This window comes from Ovis aries, chromosome 3, assembly GCF_016772045.2.
Source record: "Ovis aries strain OAR_USU_Benz2616 breed Rambouillet chromosome 3, ARS-UI_Ramb_v3.0, whole genome shotgun sequence".
Lineage (NCBI taxonomy): Eukaryota > Metazoa > Chordata > Mammalia > Artiodactyla > Bovidae > Ovis > Ovis aries.
The window spans coordinates 111,607,001-111,616,567 of NC_056056.1; positions in this window are offsets into that span (position 1 = coordinate 111,607,001).

Consider the following 9,567-nt stretch of genomic DNA (forward strand, 5'->3'; position numbering starts at 1 on the left):
ACATTGGATAATTAGATCTCCTTTATTGAGAAGCTGTTTCTAACCCTCTTGTACAGGAAGGTATGAAAATGGATAGATTTGACACTGCGTTTATTCCAGAACTTGTTTATCCTCAGCTCAAAATGTTGAGATCTGGGGTCAGCTGGTCAGAATCCTTTTTATCCAAGAACAGAGGAATCATGGCGAATGAGCTCGTTCTAAGAAGAGAAGCTGGGACAAGAGGTAACTTCCAGGAAAATGGACCAGAGTGTCAGGCGGAAAATGATTCTGGGGAAGTCGGAGCTAGATTTTTAGCTTATCATTTTCCAGCCACTCACTGACTCTCTTCCTGAAAGCAGCTTTCTTGAGTCCACTGCAAACACTGCCCTTGCGTTATCATTCCCCCGCACAGCATCTGTAGTCTTCCTCCTAATAAAATTATATATTTGTTGTTATTGTTACCAGCTTAATGCCTGTTCTTTCTACTTGGTTGGAGGCTCCATGAGGCCGGGGATCATTTCTGTTTTGTCTCCTATCTCCTTATTGTTCTGGGTTTCCCAGGCGGCACTAGTGGTAAAGAATCTGCCTTCCGACGCGGGAGATGCAGGAGACTGGGGTGTGATCCCGGGGTCAGGAAGATCCCCTGGAGGAGGAAATGGCTGGCTGAACAACTGAGCATGTATTGCTCTGCTCTGATGCTCTTAGTTGCTTGGTCATTTCCGACTCTGCAAATCCACGGACTGCAGCTCACTAGGCTCCTCTGTCCATGGGATTCTCCAGGCAAGAACACTGGAGTAGGTTGCCATTTCCTCTTCCAGGGGATCTTCCCAACCCAGGGACTGAAACCACATCTCCTATGTCTCCTGCACTGGCAGGCAGAGTCTTTACCACTGAGTCACCTGGGAAGCGCTGTCCCCCTATTGCTCAGCCTATGTACTTATTGATAAATGCGTGAGTACCAGGAGAAAGCGGGAGGGCTTTGATATAAAGAGAGAATAGTGAACAAAAAACCAGATACACTGAGAACAAAAATCACATTGCCATTCGCTTCGGTTACATTCATAGGGGTAGGACATGGCGCACGCAGTGCAGAGCTGTGTCTTCGACATCAAGCATTGACTTCTTTCTCCCAGACACTAGATCACTAGATGCCACAACCAGCAGCAAAGACGCTGTCTCTAGGAAGGGAAGGGGAACATAGTTACACTGCTCCCTAAACAGCACTAAGAAGGCAGTGAAGGAGAAAAGAAGTTGACGCTTTATAGAGAGAAAAATCGCCCAGATTATTTTTAGGGTCCACACAAGATACCCCAGGAAATTCTCTGGATTATTTGGGGAATATTTGAGAAAAGCTCAAAACTTACAGTTATAAATTGATTTTGAGATTTTATAATCACACTTAAAAACATGAACGGAGGTACTGCTAAGAGAAGAAAGCAGTCTGTAGATGAACATTATAAAGTCATCTTCCTATATGCATGCATATGTTGGAAAGGACAGGAAATTTATTTACAATACATTCATAATGTATTATATAGTATATATTATTTTGAAAAGTGACCTAGATAGTTCTATTTATCTTTTTTTAAAGGGTTGTCTTTATTTTGTTAAGTGGAAAATCACTGTGCAATGTTAATGAGTCTTTAACATATTACATCACACTTGAAGTATATTGCAGTATGCATCCCCAGGCGACATGGTGCAGTGGGAGTTATGTGCCACGGAGAGACACATTGATCCATGAGTTCACAGTGCTGCAAAATTAGCATTATCTGTATTTCTAATTTTCCCCCATTCAACAAGGAATCCTTATGCTTATAAACATTTTAAGAGTTTTAAAGGTGTGCTTTTTTTTTTTTTGAAAACTAGTAAGAAAGGAGAAACAAACTATGCTCATTTCAGTGTGCTAACTTAAGAACAGAGAGAAAAAGGTAAAAGGGTACAGGGTCACTTAAAAACGCAGGGACACGATGACCCAGCCAGATAATGTGATGGTGCAGTTCCTCTTTCTTACACTCTCTTCTGCAAGTGATCACTTCCACTCTCAGACCATCTATGATCTCTGAGTGGATCATAGAGAAGAAAGGTTTTAAGTAGAAAATAAAGGTGTTTGGGAGGGAACAGAAAGAGTGAGTATGATCAGTAGAAAATGGGATCACATAGTGACTAATACACAGTTCTTATGCAGATCAGGTAGGAATAACCCTATTAACTACCGCCACTGCCCCCTCCCCCCAACACACACACACTGGGCAAGATGGGACACAGCCCACAGGCACCTCTGTGTCTTTGCACAGAGCAGCTCCTCTGCCTGGAAGATGCTCTCTGCAGTTTTCCTCCTTGCTCCTTCTCATCTATCCAAGAGGAGTCGATATTTGATAGCTTTTGATTATGCCCTGACGAATCTGTTACCATCAAGTGGGATAACAATTTGAAGGGTTGAAAAATTAAGAAAGCTGCTCAATGGCTGTTTTCAATGCAAGCAAAGCCAAAGATGGATTGCTGTTCCCCACGCCACCTCCGGTTGTTGCTTTCCATCCAGTTGTTTCAGCTTCACTGGCACAATTAAACAACAGCAGTGACCACAAACAGGACCTACTGACCCAAAGAAACAAACAGCACACCTTCTCAAGTGCCCGTTTGTTGCTGCACTGGGCTCTGGAGAGATGACTGGTTTGGAATTTTTTTGGCAGAGACTTGGGTCTTTTAAAATGCAATGTGAGAGTCACAGGAAGAAATGAAATTGGCTTTAGCCAAAGTAGTTTCCACATTTGATACTCTGGTTTCTCGCTGTGCCCTATGGCCTTATTCAAAGTACTTCCTCTGCCCACAAAGTGGCTCAACATCCCTGCACATGGCACTGTGTCATCTGTTAATTATTTCTTAACAATACCTCCGCTTAACAATGGCTGAAGACCTAAAAAAATGTTCTTAAAGCCATCAGAATGGGAAAGACTAGAGGTCTCTTCAAGAATATTAGAGATACCAAGGGAACATTTCATGCAAACATGGGCTCGATAAAGGACAGAAATGGTATGGACCTAACAGAAGCAGAAGATACTAAGAAGAGGTGGCAAGAATACATGGAAGAACTGTACAAAAAAGAGCTTCATGACCAAGATAATCACGATGGTGTGATCACTCACATAGAGCCAGACATCCTGGAATGTGAAGTCAAGTGGGCCTTAGGAAGCATCACTACGAACAAAGCTAGTGGAGGTGATGGAATTCCAGTTGAACTATTTCAAATCTTAAAAGATGATGCTGTGAGAGTGCTGCACTCAATGTGCCAGCAAATTTGGAAGACTCAGCAGTGGCCACAGGAATGGAAAAGGTCAGTTTTCATTCCAATCCCAAAGAAAGGCAATGCCATAGAATGCTCAAACTACTGCACAATTGCACTCATCTCACACACTTGTAAAGTAATGCTCAAAATTCTCCAAGCCAGGCTTCAGCAATACATGAACCGTGAACTTTCAGATGTTCAAGCTGGATTTTAAAAAGGCAGAGGAACCAGAGATCAAATTGCCAACATCTGCTGGATCATGGAAAAAGCAAGAGAGTTCCAGAAAACATCTATTTCTGCTTTACTGACTATGCCAAAGCCTTTGACTGTGTGGATCACAATAAACTGTGGAACATTTTGAAAGAGATGGGAATACCAGACCACCTGACCTGCCTCTTGAGAAACCTGTATGCAGGTCAGGAACCAACAGTTAGAACTGGACATGGAAAAACAGACTGGTTCCAAATAGAAAAAGGGGTACATCAAGGCTGTATATTGTCACCCTGCTTATTTAACTTCTATGCAGAGTACATCATGAGAAACACTGGGCTGGAAGAAGCACAAACTGGAAACAAGATTGCCGGGAGAAATATCAATAACCTCATATATGCAGATGACACCACCCTTTTGGCAGAAAGTGAAGAGGAACTAAAAAGCCTCTTGATGAAAGTGAAAGAGGAGAGTGACAAAGTTGGCTTAAAGCTCAACATTTAGAAAATGAAGATCATGGCATCTGGTCCCATCACTTCATGGTAAATAGATGGGGAAACAGTGGAAACAGTGTCAGACATTATTTTTGGGGGCTCCAAAATCACTGCAGATGGTGACTGCAGCCATGAAATTAAAAGATGCTTACTTCTTGGAAGGAAAGTTATGACCAACCTAGATAGCATACTGAAAAGCAGAGACATTACTTTGCCAACAAAGATCTGTCTAGTCAAGGCTATGGTTTTTCCAGTGGTCATGTATGGATGTGAGAGTTGGACTGTGAAGAAAGCTGAGCGCTGAAGAATTGATGCTTTTGAACTGTGGTGTTGAAGACTCTTGAGAGTCCCTTGGACTACAAGCAGATCCAACCAGTCCATCCTAAAGGAGATCAGCCCTGGGGTTTCTTTGGAAGGAATGATGCTGAAGCTGAAACTCCAGTACTTTGGCCACCTCATGCGAAGAGTTGACTCACTGGAAAAGACTCTGATGCTGGGAGGGATTGGGGGCAGGAGGAGAAGGGGACAACAGAGGATGAGATGGCTGGATGGTATCACCAACTGATGGACGTGAGTCTGAGTGAACTCCGGGAGTTGGTGATGGACAGGGAGGCCTGGCGTGCTGCGATTCACGGGGTCACAAAGAGTCAGACACGACTGAGCGACTGAACTGAACTGAACTGAACTGAACTGAACTGAAAGCCGTCAGTCTCTGTGGAGAAGATGGGGAAAATTTTAAAGTACACAAACATGGTAGAGAGCACACCAACCACATGTGATTATCATGCAGAGGGGCTTTGTAACAAAGACCAAATGCCTCTTCTACCTAAAGGTTAAATACTTTACCAAACAAGTTTCCCAGCCCACTGCAACCATCCCAGGCAGACATCATCACCCCAATTATAGAACTCCTATAATACTTTGGTTTTGCACCAAAAACAACAATGAAAATTAAACCTCAATATTAAAGGTGGACGTGGTCTTGCTATGACTCCAGGTATAGTGCAAGCTTCTCCACTAGGGGATATGTCTCATAAATCTTGGTCTCCAGAGCTTCTAACTTAATTTTTGGTACTTGGGAAGTTTTGATAAACAATTACAGATAAAATAATCCAAAGAGAACTTTAGTACCTTTTACTTTATAGATATATATGTTATTATATAGGTGAATAACAATGTTTGAATTAAGACAAAGGACATACATCTCTAATTCTTTCATACACAATTTCATAGATACCTATTGTCTCACTGAAGTATAATTCTAATCATGCAATTTTTCCTGCTCAAAAAAAAGATAAAACTTAAATAAACTGCTCCCCATTACCTGGAGAAATGTGGGTTCCCCTTAAAATCTGCTCATCCCCAGTCTTCTCCATCTTTACCCACTCATGCAACACCTAGGAGCCATTCTTGATTTCTCTCTTTCCCTCCAATCACTCATGATCAACTCCTATCAAATCTGCCTCCAAAATATACCTAAAGTCTGTCCACTTAACCTCCTCTGTTACTTTCCTAATCTCAGGTACCAGCCCCCCTTACTCATTTCTCAAAATAGCTTTCTTCAGTTCAGTTCAGTCGCTCAGTCATGTCTGACGCTTTGTGACCCCATGAATCGCAGTACGCCAGGCCTCCCTGTCCATCACCAACTCCCAGAGTTCACTCAGACTCACGCCCATCGAGTCGGTGATGCCATCCAGCCATCTCATCCTCTGTCGTCCCCTTCTCCTCCTACCCCCAATCCCTCCCAGCATCAGAGTCTTTTCCAATGAGTCAACTCTTCGCATGAGGTGGCCAAAGTACTGGAGTTTCAGCTTCAGCATCATTCCTTCCAAAGAAATCCCAGGACTGATCTCCTTCAGAATGGACTGGTTGGATCTCCTTGCAGTCCAAGGGACTCTCAAGAGTCTTCTCCAACACCACAGTTCAAAAGCATCAATTCTGCAGCGTTCAGCCTTCTTCACAGTCCAACTCTCACATCCATACATGACCACAGGAAAAACCATAGCCTTGACTAGATGGACCTTAGTCAGCAAAGTAATGTCTCTGCTTTTGAATATACTGTCTAGGTTGGTCATAACTTTTCTTCCAAGGAGTAAGCGTCTTTTAATTTCATGGCTGCAGTCACCATCTGCAGTGATTTTGGAGCCCCCCAAAATAAAGTCTGACACTCTTTCCACTGTTTCCCCATCTATTTCCCATGAAGTGATGGGACCAAATGCCATGATTTTTGTTTTCTTGATGTTGAGGTTTAAGCCAACTTTTTCACCCTCCTCTTTCTTACTAGTTAGTAAAACTGGTCTCCCTGTTCCTAGTCTTGCCCATCTCTAATCCACTTTTCACATAAAAGGGCAGTGGAATGAACTTTAAAAAACTGTCCATTCATGCTTCAGTGCATTCTAACTGAAACATTTTATTACCTTCCATTGTACTTAGGGACATACAGAAACTCCTTACCATCGCTTTGACAGCTCTCTTTGACACGGCCTTCCCTATGTTAACCTCACTTGACCATATCATCCATTACTGCTTCTGTTCCTTGACCATTACTTTTCAGCCATACTACTAATTTCGACCTGAAGCCTGTTCCCCCTCCCAGGAAAATTCTTCTCAAGGGCTTTCTCATGCATGCTTCCTTCTTGTCTCAGCCTTAATGTCACCGCCTTAGGTCTTCCTGGACAACCTAATGGCTCCCCTATCCATGCTGTCATCTCACTGTCCATTGCATTTTCTTCCCAGCACTTATCACCACTTGATATTGCTTTGTTTGTTTTCTTGATTTTGGGGGGCTTCCCTGGTGGCTCAGATGGTAAAGAAACCACCTACAATGTGGGAGACCTGGGTTCAGTCCCTGGGGAGGGAAGATCCCCTGGAGGAGGGCATGGCTACCCACTCCAATATTGCCTGGAGACTCCCATGAACAGAGGAGCTGGCAGGCTACAGCACAGGGGGATTGCAAAGAGTTGGACATGACTGAGTGACTAAGAACAGTATCCACTTCCAGTGAAATAGAATGTTGGACCCTCTCCCATCTTGCTTGGAAGATGGAATCACACTGAATTCCATTGCCTGGAACAACTCCTGACACATGGTGGATGCTCCATAAATATTCATTGAGTGAATAAAAGAATGCAGTCCAAATAACTGGACAGGCCATTCAGAACCACAGTACTCTTCCAGCCACTGCTTCTGCTGCGTTTCTAACCAAAAACAACAGTTTGTTCCCTCTACCCAATTAGGATTTCCCTGAGCTGTTCAATGATGGAAGGGTATTCAGGATGAATTCAGGACCAAACCCAGCTAAATGCGTCCAGTCAGTTACTTTTGTCTTTTGGTCCTTCCTGCCCTCTACTTAGATTTCTCTCCTTTGCCTTGCTCACTATGCAGTGTTACTACTTTGAGGGGGATTCTAAGGGCTATAGGTAACCAGATGGGTTCATACACTGTTTTATCTACATTTCACTCAGGTTGACCAAGTGCCTCAAAATGATCTGGATAATTGAGAGTAGTGGTTTCTGCCCAGGAAACAAACAAACAAAAAAAAATATTCTATGAAATTTTGATTTCCTAATTAAACAAATTGTACTGTTAGTACTATCTGACATACCTCAGGGACAGATATTTCATAGGAGAGGCTCCACACTTCTGTCAAGGCCTGCACTGCACATTCCAGGGCCAATGTGCTCTTTATGTTAGCCTGGTATCTCAATCCAGGCGTCTCTGTGCAGAACAGCCTGGAGAGACATAGCTCCCAATTCTTAGGACTGCAGGGTGGTGCTAAGCCTTTCTATTTCATTGACACATAATTCAGGATAGTGTTATCTCATTTTTTTTAAATTTTCAGAAAGTATCATATAGGCAGTTGGGCAGTTTTATCAAAAACCTTACAAATAAAATCTTCAGTTTTAAATTCTCACTTAGTTTGATATCTTTATTTTCCCTTTGCCTCTTTTTTCTGATATCCGTGGAGAAGGAAATGACAATCCACTCCAGCACTCCTCCCTGGAAAATCCCATGGACAGAGGAGCCTGGTAGGCTACAGTCCATGGGGTCGTAAAAAGTCGGACATGACTGAGCCTCTTTTTTCTGATATATACATATACAGTTTTCTGATATATACATATATAGTTTTCTGATATAGTTTTCTGATATATACATATATAGTTTTCTGATATATACATATATAGTTTTCTGATATGTACATATAGTCTTCTGATATATACACATACAGTTTTCTGATATGTTCATATATAGTTTTCTGATATATACACATAGTTTTCTGATATGTACATATAGTCTTCTGATATATACACATACAGTTTTCTGATATGTTCATATATAGTTTTCTGATATATACATATAGTTTTCTGATATATACATATACAGTTTTCTGATATATACATACAGTTTTCTGATATGTGCATATAGTTTTCTGATATATACATATACAGTTTCGATAAGAGAGTCTGGCACATTATAGACACTTTGAAAAGCATTTGTTGGGCTTCCCTAGTGACTCGCAGCAAAGAACCCTTCCTCTCGCAGGAGAGACAGGTTTGACCCCTGATCCAGAAGGGTCCCACATGCTACAGACCAACTAAGCCCACGTGCCGCAACAATTAAGCCTGTGCCCTTGAGCCGAGGAGCCCCACTATGGAAGCCTGCACGCCCCAGAGCCCTTGCCCTGCAGCAAGAGAAGCCACTGCAATGAGAAACCCAGGCACCACACTAGAGGGTTGCCCCAGCCACCACAACTAGAGAGAAGCCCACACAGCAACGAGGACCAGTCAGAGCCCTAAAGCAAAAATAAGCAAATATAATTTAAAAAATAAATAACAAACACTTGTTGAGTACATTTTCTTTTCAAAATATTTTGAGAAAAGGAATTGCTAATAAGATCGTCACTATAAAAAAGTATTCCTGTGTCACAGAAAGACTACTTAGAGGTTCAAAACCTAAAACATTTATGTCTGAAATGCTGAATGTATAGAGGTCCTCAAATCGCTAGAGAACTTTCCAACTGAAAATTTCCTTGTAATATTCTGATTTGGGCTTCTCCTGAGAACTCTGAAGAATCACTACTCTTGGCCAGACACAGAGAATACATCACCTGTCTTCACTGCTTCAAAGTTAGTCAAGCATCATCTCTATACTTACGTACATAAGTAAGCCCTCCAAGAGCCCACAGCCAAATCTGGATGATTTTGTCCTTTGCTAGACACGTGTCTCCTTGTATGAAATGTCCGTCTCCCCTGAGGTAGGCGCACATCTTGATAATTCATCGTAAGTTTCCCCCATGCCTACCCCCATCCCCAGCAAAGACACTCTCTCTCCAACATGCTGTGTCAGTTTGGGCACAAATGTGGGAATGAAGGGAATAGATTGTAACCTGAGTAGTTGGGAGGGATTGGGGGCAGGAGGAGAAGGGGACGACTGAGGACGAGATGGCTGGATGGCATCACGGACTCAATGGACATGAGTCTGAGTGAACTCCGGGAGTTGGTGATGGACAGGGAGGCCTGGCGTGCTGCGATCCATGGGGTCATGGAGAGTCGGACAAGACTGAGCAACTGAACTGAACTGAATTGAACTGAGTAGTTC